Genomic DNA, 16,569 nt, shown 5'->3' with positions numbered 1-16,569 from the left:
GAGAATCTTCTCTAGGAACAGCTCTCTTTGGTTCCACAACTCTTCCATCCACTTTGTGTGGCCTTGCATTCATTGCTGCATCCACCTCCTTCACGGTGGCATATGTGACAAACCCAAAGCCCCTGGAGCGCTTGGTGTTCGGATCTCTCATTACCACGCAGTCTGTGAGTGTTCCCCATTGCTCAAAATGGCTCCTCAGACCCTCACCAGTTGTTTCAAAGCTCAACCTTCCAATAAATAGCTTCCGCAGCTGTTCGGGCTCTTTAGGAGACTCTGACTTAGACATGACTGTGGTGGGAAGAGAGACTTCAACAATGCTTCCTCGGCAGCGTCCACAGGCAGAAAGGAGTAAGCTAACGAACATATCTTGATGTAAATTTTTTGCTATAAATCACTAGCGAAGCCATGAGGTCCTGGGTTTTTCTTTGTTAGGGGAGTTTTGATGGCTACTCATTATTGATCTGAACCTGTTGAATTTCCTCCTATGCGGCAAGGTTTGTTTTTACTTCTTGTCAAGATGTTAGTTAAAAGGGAAGCACCAGACTTTAACCACTCATGTGAGGAACAACATTATTTTCTCATTCATTCTTAGCCATATACCATCATTATTGTTAATCTCATTCACAAAAGAGGCAATTCTGGGGATCCTCGATGACCACCTGTTCATGCTGAAGGGAAGGGTGGTTATAGATGTATAAGTTCTGAACTTTTGTTTGAAGTTACTGGACCTTTTTATTCCCATTACACTTTAGGATCTTCTGTCTTGCATTAACTATGGTAAACACACCTTTCCCTCAGCTGGATGGTCCCACAGTAAATGAGTTACCTCTCCATGTTTCCGATTGCTATTTTTATAATGGTCAGTTCAAGTTACGGGAGCCAGTGTGTACCCTGTCAGATTAGAAGTTGGAAAGGGAAGCAAGAAGACAGGCCCAAATAAAATTTCTGGCTCTCTTAAACGGCTCAAACGTTCCTCTCTTCGGCCCTTTCAGCCCAGATCTGATTCTTCCTTTGGTGATTGGATGGGAACCAGGTCAACAGTAGTGACTGTGAACTGGAATGAGCTCTCTGGACTCAATTCCCAGGGTCAGGGTTTTGCTATCCACCCTGGAATGAGGGTAGAGGATTTAGGAAGTTAATCAGGAAAAACAGCCAGGAGGAGAGACATTTTGCTCCTTGAACTCGAATGTATTAATGATCATGTCTACATCTGCATGAAATTGTACTTCAGATCTTTATTTTTGAAGATAATCTTAATTATAATGAGAGCAATATTCATCAATATAGAAATATCAGAAAACTCAGAAAGGTATGAAGGAAACTGTCTTCCTCTCAAATCACTTATTAATAATAATAATCTTACCATCCAGAAATCACCATTGTTAACATTGAACTGTTTTCCTGGTCTTTTATAATGCCAAGTACTGAAAAAAATGATGCTGTTGTTCACATTGTGTTGGAAGCATTTCCCCATATCAATAAATACTGCATCACAATCTTTAATGGTTTCTTTCTTTCTTTCTTTTTTTTTTTTTGAGACAGAGCCTCAAGCTATCCCCCTGGGTAGAGTGCCGTGGCATCACAGCTCACAGCAACCTCCAACTCCTGGGCTCAAACAAGTCTCCTGACTCAGCTTTCCAGGTAGCTGGGACCACAGGCGCCTGCCACAACACTCGGCTATTTTTTTTGTTGCAGCCGTCATTGTTGTTTTGGTGAGCCTGGGCTGGATTCGAACCCACCACCTTAGGTGTATGTGGCTGGTGCCTTAGCCACTTGAGCCACCCAGGCACCAAGCCCTAATGGTTTCTTAAGTCATTTCTTAGTGTTGGACATTTAGGTGATTTCCAAATTTTTACTGTTCTCAGTAATTGTATTGTAAACATCCTTCTAATACTCCTTGATGAATATGTTTCTGATTAGCTGCTTTGACAAATTCTTGTAGACAGAATTTTCAGGGGGGCTTTGGCACAGATACCAGACTGCCCTCTGGAGAGGCTAGACCAATTTATTCTACCAGGAATATTTGATTGTCCGTTGTCTCAAATTCTTCCATGAGCTTGTTAATATTTTACCTTGACTTTGCTGACTACTATGCTTTAGCCAGTGTTAGTTCCTTAGTCTGCTTAAGGCAAAGAGAGTTTTTTAATGAGCTGTTCCAGCTTCAGTTTTCCATGTCCTCAGATTGGGTCAGAGCAGAGTTCTCCATGGTGGTTCCATTCCTCTTCCCAAAGTCCCTGAGTGGTTTGGGCGAGTTGCCTTGCTTAGCTTGTTGAACACAGAGGGCAGAGCAGAGCTCCCATGGCAAACAGTGATAACTATGCCCATGTCAATCTGGCAGTAAAAGCAAAGGGTTTAATTGATCTATGACAGCAGGAAGCTTATTTTTTAAAAATTAAATTATTTGTAGTTGCATCTTATTTAGCATTACTCTGATAAGTGCAGTGGATGGAGAATTTCTCAGAAGAAAATTTCCTAGATGGAAGCTTGCTCATTGCTTCCTTGGCTTTGGCTGGCATAAGAATGAGGGGCTGAGTAATGAAACTGTGGCTCTGCCCTCTGTCCCCAGATGTGGGTGGTGAGACAGGTACCTGGCATACTGTCAGAGCTGCTTCAAGGACAGACGCCATACTTTCTGTGTCTCTGTGATGAACTGCTAGACAGAATGGGGCTGCTGACTTGCTGCTCAACTGGGAAGATGGGCAGTGTAATGAAAAGAACCAAGGCTTTGGGGTTGGACCACTCTAGCTTGAAGTCCTACTTTTATTGTTCACCAGTTGATTAAATGGCCTTGGGCTAGTTGCAGAAATGCTGAGTGCTGTGTATGACATAACTACTGAATTACCTGGTGCATAATAGGTCTTCAGTAAGCATAGTTCTTGTTGCTACTTAGAACATGGTGCTAGCAAAGCTAAAAGCCCAGACTGGACCCTCCATGTAGGTCGTTTCACTCTCTGATAGTCACTGGGGTTCTTCACAGTTAGCCAGGATTTCTTCAACACTTGGTATGTTTGCTTATCTCTGCACCTGTGGGTATAGCCACTGGGCAGAAACTTTAAGAGAGAGGGCATGATTTGCCATTTTACTTCTACTACTATCATTGTCAGTCTGGGATTCTAAGTATGAATGAGCAGAACTCTCTACTGATCTCTTTGGGGCATAGATTTTGAATGAGAATCTGTTATAAGATTTTGGAGTTACTTGTTAATGCAGCACAACTTAGCCTATCCTAACTGATGTAACTGTTCCTGATAGTCCATAGGCTAAACCCACTCATTTCACATATATTTTTCATTGCTGCCAATTATCAGTGTACATTTGGTCATATTACAGTGGGTCTGGGTGACAAAAAATGACCTATGCAAAGTCTCAGGAGAACAGCTCAAAGGACATGTTTTATTAGCATGGGTTTTCATTGAACAGTACGTCTTTGCAGTCAAGGGCTTTGTTCATATTTGTTTTAAACCCCAAATGTTAATGGCCTTAGTTTGGGAGCATTCTGATATTGGGGTGAAGGAGGCAAGAGAGCTGTGTCAGTAAGCCTTGAGCGGAAGAGATAATGGTAGAACAGATAGGCTTTAGAAAGATAAACTGTCAGTGAATTCTCAGTATAGTTCTAGAGCATTGATACATTCTGAATGCTTCCAAGGAGGCAAGGTTCTAGGTATGTCGGAATCAGTGTTCTCCCTAAGCTGGGCGATGGATGCTGCAAAGCAGACAAAAACCGAAACTAAAACCAAAAACCCCTCTTTTGTTTCAAGAACATCCTTGGCCATTCTGGTATTTCCAGCTACCAGCAGAACATACACTGAGAGGGTGCAGGGGGAAATGGCTTGGCAGGAAATACATAGTGTCTCTGTAGCAAGATTGATTTCCTTTACTTACAATGCTTTTGGAGTGCCCTCCATGACTGCAGAAGCACTAGGACAGGTCAGCTGGATGAAGGAGAGAAGAACATTAAGGCAGCAGGTTACAAGCCACCATGAGGATGTTTCGATGGCAGACCCTCCTCCCTAAGTCTTCCTGACTTCCTTGATTTCTCCCCTTTGGCCAGAGAAAATGGTGGTATGGAGGGTAAGACTCCCATTACTCTGGTGGGTAAGACTGGGCCAGGAAGTGGTAGGCAATTGGAGAAAATTCCTGAGGGGCCACAGGACTTTCTTGAGGTTCACTGTCTTGTGGGTGATGATGATTCTATAGCTTGCAGGGTCATTTAGAAAATGCTTTCATAAACGTTGTCTCTATATTTCCTGTTTGCCTCCAGGATGAGAAATTCATAGACTTATTCATAATGCCTTTTGTTTCCCATCTCACCCATTTTATTCCCTTAGACCCTTGGGGTTTATTTTTCCACCTTTGTAAAGTCTCTCTCTCCCAGAGCTGTTTGGAACTTGGGCCCTTCCATTCCATCCTCTCCCTCTGCCCTGTTCTGAGGACATCATTGTGCATGTGGGGGATGTTCTGCCTTGTTAGGGTGGCTGTTGGAAGCAGTGATGACTTGGGGAGGGAAACTGGAGAGCTTAACCCTTTACTTTCTACTGTCTGGATCTCCAAGTTCTCAACCATGAAATTCAGCCACCTTAGAGGGCTTTTTGTCACAATGATGGGTGGAGGCTTTACTGGCATTTAGCAAATGAGGCCAGAGATGCTAAATGTTTTCAGGGTATAGGACAGCCTTGGACAAAAAGGATCCTCTCTCCCCCACGCCAGCTGCACCTTGTTGAGGAGGCCTGCGGAGCACCGTTGGAGACAGATAGCAGAATGGTTCTCTTAGTACACACCATCATAAATCAAACTTGCCAATAAAAGCAAGAGGCAACTGGCTCTACTTTCCTAAGGAGTCCAGGGCTAGAGAGTCAGATAAATGATATCAATACTCAGTTTATTTTCTTAAGAAATAAAAGCCAACATCATCAAGTGCTTCCTACATGTCAAGGCCGGGCAGAATACTTGACGTGTGTTATCTCATTAACTCCTAGCAGCATTTTGAGAATGTAACTATTATTGCCTACATTTTATAGATGAAACAACTGAGGCCTGGAGAAGTGGAGAAATTTACCCACAACTTCCTTACCTTGATGATTAAAAGGAGAGCTGAGTTGGCCCTGGTGGTCTGGTTTCAGCTTTACAGTTCTTCCAAACTGCTTTTCACGGCATAAGTCGTTGCTTTCTTTGCAGGAGAAAGACTTTCAAGCTAATATTTTTTGTGCGGGACGAATTTCTTTTTTCTTTTTAAATCACTAAAGACCTGTGCACATCACTGTAGCAAGGTCCGAGGAGATCCTGCAGCTTCAAGTTCAGGACCCTGGAGGCCTCAGAGTCAAGTACGTTGCACTCCTTCTTCCTTTCTGTTTCTCTAAAACCTTTCTGATTTGGAAAGTTTGGTGAGGCAGGACCCCCTGAGGCCTGGCCCAGTTTGGGGGAGAGGAGATTCCCAGAGAGCTCATCCTCTTCTTTCTTTATCCCTTGGGCTGTGAGGTGTGGTTCAGATCCATAGGTCACAGTTGGTTATGGGGAGAAATGGCTCAACCATTGCTGTGGCCAGACTGTTGTCCCAGCCTGGAGGACCTTGAGACAGATAAGTGCATGGTTGAGTTTGGATCTGAAGGGAAAAGTAGAAGTAGGGTATGTGTGTGTGTCTGTGTGTGTGCTTGCCTACGGGCCCACACTCACATGCTCTCACCGTCTGAAAGGCCCCTTTCCTCTCCTTAGGGACTGTGGTCTTGGCGATTTCAGCTGTGCCCTGCTCCTTTATGATGAAAGGGGAATGATTATGCCTTTTGCTGGGCGTCTGTGTTTAATTGCAGGGATATAATAACTACAAATTCTCCCTGGCTGAGACTTTTCTAATGAAAGGTCTTTCCCATCCCAGCTGCTTTGTCTTCCCCTTGGAACCCCCACCCCCATCACTGCCATAGCCCAAGGTCACTCAGGGTTTTAAATGAGACACATACACACATGTTCAGGTTTCATTTAGAGTATATGTGTATATATATATATATTTTTTTTTTAAAGCTCCTCCTCTAGACCCATCATTACAGAGATCAGCTCTGTGCCCCCCACCTCTGCACCACCTCCCCTACGCTCCTCTCTGAGTTTACACAGAACCCAATTTTTCAGTCTCCTGAGTGTCTGCTTTTTCTCTGGTTCTGAAGAAATAAGAGACGCGTAGAACAGAGAAGACCAACAAAAGAGGTTTAAAAGAAAAAAAAAAAAACCAAACCATTCTTGAGATAAAGCAAGACTTATTAAAAACAATTGGAGGGGAGGGCAGACGAGGGGGTGTTAACACCCCCACCCCCATTTTCTGCAGCTGGAGAAGTGTTTTAAGAAAATGCACCATTGTTAAAACTTTTTTTTTTCCTTGATGGATTTATTTATAAGGTAGAGAAATATTTTCCCCGTAATTGGGTAACTCTTAATAGTAGCAATTGCATATTTATCAGTGTGAGGGGCTGTTATTAATGTAACTGTCAGGCCCAAACACATTTCTGCATTAAATCCATTTAGTATGTGCATTATTCGGGCTCGAATGTCACCGGGACATCAAAGCCCCGTAGGCATGGAGAGCTCAGTGCCCTGCTGTGGCTGCCGAACAGGCCCTTGATCAATAAATGTAACATGTTAATGCAGAGCAAATAGAATAAAAGATTTCTTTGACAAGACATGAAAAATCACCTTGTGGCAGCTGGCATGTGATGCCGTTTCTGGGGAGACACTAGCAAAGTTGATCTGACAAGGAAAGAGGAGAGATGATGGTTGTAAGGTGCTTTTGTTTCAAACTTCTTTCTTGACCTGTCAGGTTTTGAAGGCGCCTCAATGGCTCTTTTTTGTCATGTGAAAATTGTAGTCTTAGGTAGTTATGAAGCAGTTATCTCTTCTCGAATTGTGAATGCTGCTGTTTAATTGATTCACTTAGCATTTGAAACTGTCACGCATTAATAATTGCGAAATCCTGTAGATACCGCGTGAGTGTGTCATGCTTAAATGTGTAGTTATCAGAAAATTAATATCCTTAATGAACCGGTGCTTTCAAACTAACATTGCATGAAATCTCTTTTGCCCTTTCATTTGCTGAAGCCACATCCGCCAGTTTGCGGAGAATCACCTCTCGACAGTTTGCTTTCTTGATGCCCGACAAATGCCAGCTTTGCTGTGGGTACATCGCGTGCTCAATGACAATAAATATAGTAATTATACTGGAGTTAGTAATTAACATAATTGTAGTCAATTACGACAAATACAGTGCAGAGCTAAATAAATGAGAGGGGAGAAATTAGCAAGCTAATTGATTTATCTTTACTCGGCTTTCTATTACAACTGGCAGGGCTGTTTTTCTTGGGGTGGGAGGGGTGGAGAGGGGAGGGAAAAAATATCCCCACAAGGATTGTTTACAAATAACTGATTTTGTTTTGAAGTTGCTTTGTCTTTTGACTTATTACACTTCACCCCCCACTCTGCAAGCTTACAAGGGGAAAAAAGAGAAAGAGCGAATTTAAATGCCAAGGGAACATTTTGTTAATTTAGCTACATCAAGCCGAATGCCGCAGCTAAAGCAAGACAGGACTTAGCTTTTGCTACGGCTTGAGGAATTATCATTTTTTCTTCTCAGCTATTGGTCTGGGGGAAAAAAAAGTATTTTTGGTGGTGGTGGGGGGTGTTGTGTGTTCTAAGTCTCCATCACCAGGGTGGTACAGTGCTGGCAGTACATTGGGGGGTTACGTGTGCGTGCTAATTTTCTCAATTTTGTGCCGTGGGCTTGGCATAGGAAGTGGGCATGTTTCACTTGGTTGGTCCCATTTGGTCTTGTTATGCCTTTTTCCTCCGGTACCCAAGGAAGAGAGACGGTGGAAAGAAGTGGCCAGTGGTGTCGGCGAGGGCGGGGGGGGGGGCTCCAGCATGGACCCTCGGCCCCCTTTCCTTCTTCGTACTTCAGGGCTGCCCCAGGTCCTGGGCTGTCACATTCCTGAGGCTGCTGGAAAGTTTTTGCTGGGGTCTCAGTGCCCATTTATTTCGAGCTGGTTTATTCTGCACTGCCTGGAGCCCTGGTTAATGGTGTTTATCGTGCGTCTCTGTTCTTTGTTCACCCTTTTCAACGTGACTGCTGTTCATGCCGCTCAGGGAGAAACTGCATATTTTGAGACTTGGGGTCGCATCCCAGCCCTGTTTTTTCTCACCAGTTTTAGAAATGGGATTCCCCCGCCCCCTTGCTTCTTGACACAGGTTAAGAACTAGTGGCCAGAACCTGTTTTTGAATTGGGTGTTTACCCTCACCTCACCCAAGGTTAAAACTCAGTGCTTTCAGGACCTGACAGTTTTTTCTTTTTTTTAAGTACCTAGCATCCATTCTCAATCTTCTCAAAACCTCAGGTTATTCCTCTGAAAATTCAGCAGTTTAGCAAAGCAAACATTTGTTTAACTCTTCTTCCTGAAGATTCCACAGGGTAGGTTTCGAGTCTGACTGGATGGGAATTGGAGGCAGCGATTTTAATTCTACATAGTGCTTGTAATCACTTCATGACCTCATGTGGAATTAAAAGGCTGACCGTATCTTAGAAAACCAGGATGTGCTCGGACCCTGCTTAGTGTGGTCATTCTCTTTGTGTGCACTTCATTTGGAAATCAATTTCTGATATGAAATATTTATATACAAGGAATCGTTTAAATTATTTAAAGTTTACAAGCATAATGGTCTTTCTGATGAAGCCTCAAATTATTTTAGTAAATTAGAGGAAGAAGCTTTTGTGTTTGGAGAGGGGAAATGATGCTGGAACTTGAGCCTGATTTAGTTTGATGAAGGTCAATGAGAAATCAGATGATTCATGTACGTAGCTTTGTTTACCTAGGAAAAGACAGATTCTAGATATTGTATGCCTCCAGAGAGGGTGTCCTTCCGTGAATGCCTGTGAGAGGCAGTAAGAGGAGGAGGCAGAGAGAGAGAAAGAGAGAAAATTCGTGAAGAATTGTTCGGCTATTGACCATTACCCAAACGTGGCATTTGTAGTAGTGTTGACCCCGTCTGTGGTCTCTAACTAGCTGCTGTCTTTTCCCTTGAATGACACTCAGATGTATAGCAGATGTGAGTAGGAGAAAGAAAACATAGGAAGTTAGCAAAGGAATCCTCTTTTCATTTTCATCGTTTTAAAATTAAGGTTACATTAATTGGAGCTAGCTTTATTTTGTTCTTATACTGCCAAATAAATGAGCATGAGGTACTATTAATCACCATCACCACCATCATCTAATAATTAGATGTATTCTTTTAAAATAAAATGTTGTTTGCAAAGGTGCCATTTTTTCCAAGACCTTTTTTTTTCTATTTCATGTTATACATACACCCATGCAGAGCTTCAAATATGTGAGTTTCAGGGAGCTTTCATCCTCAGAAATCCTAGTGATTTTAAAAAAAATATTTGTTCTGTGAGCTGTGATGCCACGGCACTCTGCCAGTGGCGACAAAGTGAGACTCTTTCTCTAAAAAAAAAATTGTTCTGCATCAGCTCTGTTGATGGAATCTATTAAAATGCATTTGTGGGGTTGGTGGAGCAGAAAGTGAGAGGGGAAGGAGTGAAGTAAGAGCTTTGGCATCTGTCCCCTTTCTGAGGAATTGGGCAGGTGGGCCTCACCCCTGTGTATGTCAGTTATAGGGACAGAAAAGGTGCGATCCCTTTCCTCACCCACCATAGGGGTCATGGCTGACACCATATAGCAACAACAGCTTAGCAACAGAAAAGCATAAAAAAGTTATTTAATCCAACTTTTATACGACATGGAAGCCTTAAGAAATGAAGATCCCAAACCCTAAGGGAAACTTTTTTTTTAACTCAGGATGTTAAGTTTATTTTGCTGTTTTCCTCTTATGTAAAGCAAAGGGAAGGCACAAACCAATATGCTAGCTAAAGTTAAGTAAATAGAAAACAGGAGACCATAATTTAAAATCAGTGTATTAATACAAACTTCAGAGGTGAGTAACTGTCTTACTTATTTATTTGAGACAGAGTCTCACTTTGTCACCCTCAGTAGAGTGCTGTGGTGTCATAGCTCACAGCAACTTCAGACTCCTGGGCTCAAGTGATTCTCTTGCCTCAGCCTCCCAAGTAGCTAGAACTATAGGTGCCCGCCACAGTGCCCAGCTGTTTTTAGAGAAGGGGTCTCTAGCTCAGGCTCGTCTGGACCTCCTGAGCTCAAGCAATCCATCTGCCATGGCCTCTCAGAGTGCTGAGATTGCAGGCATGAACCACTGTGCCTGGCTTTAACTATTTTTATGCTAAGGTTTGATTAAGAATGGACAGCCATGTAGAAATGTGATTGAACAGAAAGGAACTCTTTAATGGTGACAGACTGAGAATGGCAGGGAAGCCCAGCAAGGCCTGTCTGCCTGGAGTTTTCTTGGCCCCTGTGTGTAGTGTTCCTTCCTCCCAGGTTTAGGGCAGGACCCCTCTAGAATGGCAAGGTAGGTCAGAATTTTCTTTATGACCGGCTCCTGCCCAGAAGAGTGGAGGGGAAGGTTAGAGTAATATTATTAGGTTTTATGGCTTGTTTGGGGGCACAGGGGGTTTTCGCTTCTATGGATCTGGCTTCCATGACTTACTCTGAGAGAGCGAGAGAGCAGTGGGAGACAAGGGGGCAGGAGAGGTCAGAGAGAGTCCAGTCCGCTTCTGAGGCCTTCTACCTCTCCTTTCGTTCATAGTACTCAGCACGCCAAAGCATCATTCATGGGGTATCATTTTCTGAGTGGTAGAGTACTAGTTTTATTTCAGTGCCTTATTTTCCAGAATGTATTCCTTGTCCCTTCTAAATACTTCCTCAGGATTTGACTCCTGCTAAGAGCTGTGGGTGATCCAGGAGCCCGATGTGGAGCCTGGGAGGGCAGCTGTCTTCACCTGGGCTGACAGTTGGATCGTGGTTAGGTCCTGATTGGCTCCTGTGAATCCTTCCCAGATGCCTGAGTCGGACCCGCATCACAGAGAGCTAACCCTCCTTCCCGTTGTAATTGGATATAGCAAACCTGTAGCCTGGATTCTGTTCTTTGAAACAGGGCTTTGTTAAGAAAAAGCAGCCTGAGCTAGGGTCTAGAAAAATGGAGCTTGGCAGTGGCTGTGGAAGGGCATTTTCTTTAGTGCTCTGCCTCTGAGGAGTGCTGAATTGGTTCCAGCTCCTGACATGAAGGCCCGGAAGAATGACTATGAGGATTTAACCATGTACTTTAAGTTTTTTCTTATCTTCTTCCTCTTTAATTGGTGGGTAGAAGTCAGGCCTGGGGCCACTTGTGTTTTGGAGGGTGCTAGTGGGGTTACAGTTCTCTTTCCAGCTGCCACATACTGCTGGATTCCCACACAGGTGCACCTGGGGGCTGAGTGGTCTGTCTTCAAGATTTCCTAATATCTCATACAGGCATGGCATTAGATTAATCGTTCAACTAAGTGAGGGTAGGAACTGCTAAGAACATGTGCTTTCCCCAAAGCTGCCCAGAGATGTCCTCAAGGACAGAGGACTTGGACTATTGTTTTTTGCAGGTCTGCTCCTGTCATTATAGATTTATAGGTCTTCTTGCATACTTTCAGACAATAAGAGATAGTTCCTGCACAGGCCTCAATATTGGCCAGCACCTGGAACTGACAGATAGGCTATTGCTCCCCTTCAAAACTCATGTGCTCAATGTGGAGATGAGGCTAATATATGTGAACGTTTCAGAGAACAGTATGGGTCCATGCTCAGATTCTTCTAGTGGTCTTTAAGAACCTTATAGTTCTCTTCTTTTGGGAAGCACAATTACTATGTCCACGGTCAGCAAGATTGTTCTCCTTGAGTTAGTGAGCAGTGTTGGGGAGCTACACATGGAGAGGTGGGGGTCCCATCCAGGCAGAGAGGGTGAGTTGACCCAGATCAGCCTTACGTTGGCCCCCCCCAGACAGGTCCTCTTAGGTACAAGCAGGATAGCACAGTCCAATTACTGTCATAATGTAGATTCTTATGCCTAAGTTCTCAGAAAGAAGGACTTCGTCAGAGGAAACTTCATGAAGACACTGAGACTTGAGCCATACCCTGGAGGGAGGTGCTCCCTTGATGCCCTGCTGCATCAAGATTTTGGGCTAAGTCAATAGCTGGCCCAATATCAGTGCTTTGGGACCAGGATTGTCCTGAGTAGGGATGCTAAGACCCTGATCTGTGTTCCCCCAGGGGTTGGTTGAGTCCAGGAGGGGAGAAATTAGAGAACAGGGTAAGTTTCTACCCACACATGAAGCCATAAACCCCTTTGCTTTGTGGAGAAACGATACTTCTGAGATGAAGAAGCAGGCCAGGCTAGAGTCTTTTGGGCACACCAGTCAAATAAGGACTTAAAGGATGTGTGGGTTCTCCCTCTCAAACCTTCACTCTAGAGTGACAGGCACTGAGAGGGAGACAGGCCGCCTTCCGCTGGTGGAGGGCAGCCCGTTTTCAGGCTGATCAGGGCCCATGTGTCGGCCCTGACATGTATACGCAGCAATTACGCTGTTAGCAGGGTCGCTGTTAATGCAGTTCCTCCATGACTCCCGCTACAAGCTATTCCCACCCAGCAAGGCCCTATGCTCGCTCAGAAGGGGAGGAGCCAAGACTGGGAACTGCATCTTCCAGAAGATGCATTTATTATCATTCTTTAAGGCCAGTGTTCCTACAAAGCCAGCACTTTGGGGTGCATTCACCCCTTGGAGACTCTGTGGGATATGGGTTGTATGAGTGCCTTTGCAGAAACTCTCTCTCACTGGTTAATAGCTTCTCCTTCAGGAGTGCTCAGGCCAGGGTTATGCATGAGGTAGGTGCCTCTACCTCTATTAGAAGACATAATCTAATGTGAGCATTTTTCATTCGCTAAAATGGATTTTTAAAAACATGGTAATTGCTAGGGCAGCACCTGTGGCTCAAAGGGGTAGGGCGCTGGCCCCATATACCAGAGGTGGTGGGTTCAAACCCAGCCCCTGGCCATAAAAAAACAAAAAACAAAAAAGAAAAACATGGTAATTGCTTACTTCAGAAGAGGTAGCAGCCTTGATAACTACCACTCATCCATCAGCTTCCCCTGATTGCCTTCTTAAATCTTTATGGTTAACATGAAGTTGTTCCCAGTTTGAAGACAGGGAATAAAAGTGTGTGGAGGTCAAATGACTTTCTCAAGGGCACACAGCTGCCCAGTGGGGAGCTGCACTGTGGTCTGCCTGATCACATGCTTCCCCCAATTCAAATTCATTGTTGTCCTCAAGATTTTTATCTGGCAAATAGTGTAGGGGAGGAGAAGAGAATTCTGGGTTCTAGGCCTGTGAAAAGGGGACACCTGTACCCTTCAAGGCTATTGTTGGTCCACTTTCTTCTCAGACTTATATTTGACCTCATCATTTTTTAAGGAGGAGATAAAAACTATAAGGCAGTGAGGCTTTACATTAAATGTTAGTATTTTAGAAGTCTGTAGAAAATTATGTTGGGTTAACTTTTATTGTCCTGTTCCTTTACGGACTACCACTTCTGGTTTCACTGCTGGTATCTCCTGATACTGCTGCTGTTTGTCTCAACAACACTCAGGAGGCCTAAGTCTCCATTTTCCATCAGTTACAGGGAAAGAATATTGTCCACTTTCTGCTTCAAGGTGTCTCTCTCTGGATTACAGAGGAGATAGATTATTTGAATGCAAATGCTCTGTAGATTGCTAAGCATTACATAACTCTAAAGCATTATTGTCACTATATGTAGTGATAATGATACATATATGTACATGTATAATTATATATATGTATATGTTACCTGAATTACCTGTATTATACTTTCTCTTCCTACCTTGAACTTTTGTGGCTCATGTACAAATTGAAAGGAAGATCATAGACCTAATGTGTGTTTCCTTATAAGGAGCCTGGTGATTTTTTCTGCAACCAAGAGTTTCTCTCCTCTGACTTTTTTGGTCTTTATTAAAAAGTTTGTGTTTTGTGTAATTTTCAACCTCCTTTGAATTGAATAGTTTAGTTATAACTAACAGGATCTGCTTTAGCTTTTTTTTTTTTTTTAAGGGCTTGTTAGAGTCTCCTTTCAGAAGATTTATTTAATAAATGTAAAAATCACATTTGGGTAGTGTACAGCAACGTGGAATATGGACATTTGAAATTGACTTAATGTTAAAAAATTAAATGTACTTTTAGACTATTAACTAGTTAGATGATAGAGAAGGTAAGGAAATAAATGAGGAAATAAATGTGGGCCAGGTAATCTAGAACTACTATTTAGGTAATCTAATAAAATCTGCTGTATATTTTATTAATCAATTTAGTAGAGGAATTTCCTTTATTGACTCTGTGAGTGCATTTTAGTCCGATGCTTCTGTGAACTGTTTGTGCTATGTCGAGCCTTTTCACTAATTAGCCATTTCTTCTCTCACATATATCAGGACATAATAATGATAGGCCATTGGCTACCAGGTATTTATTGTTTACCAGGCTATCTCATTAAATCCTTCCAACTTTATGATTTTTATCCCCCTTTTACAGATAAAGAAAGTGAGACTGATCAAGTACCTTGCCTGCTTTCACAGCTGGGCCTCAAGTGTGTTTCTTTATCATAGACTCAATTCCTCCTGGGGGCTCCTATGCTGGGCTTCACACTCTCAGAGGGAACTTCAGGTTGGTTTAATCCAGTGGTTTTTCAAAGTTATTTTTCTAACAGCAGAATCCTTGTCAAACAGTAGTTTATATAAAAAAAGCCCATATGGAATAAAAATGTTTATATATATATATATTTATTTATTTATTTTGGGTGAGTCAGCAAAAGCAGTGGGGCTTCTCAGATGAACACTGGACATCTCAGTCTGTTCTGTGCTGCTGTAACGGAATGTCTGAGACTGCCCAATCTGTAATAAATAGAAATGTATTGGCTTATGGTTCTGGAGGCTTCAGAAGTTTATGTTCAAGGGGCTGCCTCTGGTGAGGGCCTTCATCCTCACCTTCATCCTCACCTGCATCATCCCATGGTAGAAGATGGAAGGGCAAGAAACATCGAGAGAGTGAGAGATTAAACTTGCAGCCTCAAGCCATTTTGCAATTGGTCTTAATCCATTCATGATGGTGGGGCCCTCATGACCTAAAGCACCTCCCATCAGGCTCTACCTCCCAACATTGTTGCATTGGGGATTAACTTTCCAGCACATGGACTTTGGGGGATGCATTCAAACCATAGCACTGGGGTTGAGACAAAATGCAGTTTTATACTGGTCCTTATAGTTGGATTTGAGCGTGCAACATCTAAATGCTGATATACTCAGTTAAGTAGTTCATCTTGCAATATCAGATTATTCTTTAAACAATTGTGAGGAAAAACTTTTGTTTTGAAATCTGCTCAAAATGAGTTAATTTGACAGCAAGATAATATGCCAGCATCCTCCAGTGTGTTAAAATCTAGCATATAACATATAAGAAGTAGATACTGCTTCTAAATTATAGGTTTAAAAATGGTTAAAGTAATTTAAAAGTTAAATTCAAATTAATCATTTGGAGAAACTCTGAAGCCCCTTGTGGTACCCTTACCATTCCATGGAAAACAGTTTGAGAAACACTGGTCTTATACTTCTCTTTTAACAAAGAAAATTGGGCAGGGCACGGTGGCTCATGCTTGTAATCCTAACACTTGGGAGACTGAGGCAGGTGGATTGCCTGAGCTCACAGGTTCAAGACCAGCCTGAGACAGAGCAAGACCCCATCTCAAAAAAAAAAAAAAATAGGCGGACGTCCTGGTGGGTGCCTGTGGTCCCAGCTACTGGGGAGGCTGAGGCAAGAGAATTGCTTAAGCCCAAGAGTTTGAGGTTGCTGTGAGCTGTGATGCTACAGCACTCTACTGAGGGTGACATAATGAGACTCTGTCTCAAAAAAAAAATTAAAAATACAGAAAATACACAGAAAGAAATGAAAAATAATCCATAATCCTGCTGATGAACAATAAACCACTATTAACATTTGAGTAAAAAAAAGTTTACAAAATTGGGATTAGGCTGTAAATAAGGTCTTATATTCTATTTTATTTTCCTTAATGTTATATTATGTGATTTAGTTTTCTTGGATAATATGGTTTTCCAGTGATTACCTAATAACTTTTCACATAGATATGCCATAATTCAGCCATTTTCTTATTGACACATTTATATACTGTTTTCCACTTTTTGGTACTAATAAGACATGCTATGATGAACATCTTTGCCCATAGAATGTTATTTCACTCTTTTCATTGTTTCATCAAGGTAATTCCCCAAAGAGTGAACTTACCAAATTAAGAGCCATTAAAACAAAAAAAGCTTCCTATGAAGCCCCTTTAGGGAAAAGCAATGTCGATCCTTACCCCTAGCTAGGTTCATGGTTGAGACCCAGTTACAAAAGACAGATTAACAAGAGAAAAGCTTACAGATTTATTTCATATAAGTTTTATGTGACACAGTAGGCTTTGGAAGTAAAGACCCCCAGAAGCAGGTCAACCTGTGTATTCTTTTATGCTAAGTTTGATGGAGGAGTGGATAGATTGGCTAAGAAAGCACCATCTCATGGGGAGAAACTGGGGAGGATTTAGCAA

General features: G+C 42.6%; 1 protein-coding gene and 1 pseudogene across 1 annotated transcript in view; one reads left to right on the top strand and one right to left on the bottom strand.

The window, feature by feature from the left end:
- The window catches only part of LOC111723122, a 2,184-nt pseudogene extending 982 nt beyond the window's left edge, over positions 1 to 1,202 (bottom strand).
- The window catches only part of LRMDA (leucine rich melanocyte differentiation associated), a 1,056,075-nt gene that overhangs the window by 13,394 nt on the left and 1,026,112 nt on the right, over positions 1 to 16,569 (top strand). The gene's annotated exons all lie outside the window — the stretch shown is intronic.

This window comes from Otolemur garnettii, unplaced genomic scaffold, assembly GCF_000181295.1.
Source record: "Otolemur garnettii isolate 467f Iridium unplaced genomic scaffold, OtoGar3 scaffold00008, whole genome shotgun sequence".
Lineage (NCBI taxonomy): Eukaryota > Metazoa > Chordata > Mammalia > Primates > Galagidae > Otolemur > Otolemur garnettii.
The sequence above is the reverse complement of the archived record's forward strand: the minus strand, read 5'-3'. Positions and strand labels throughout refer to the sequence as shown.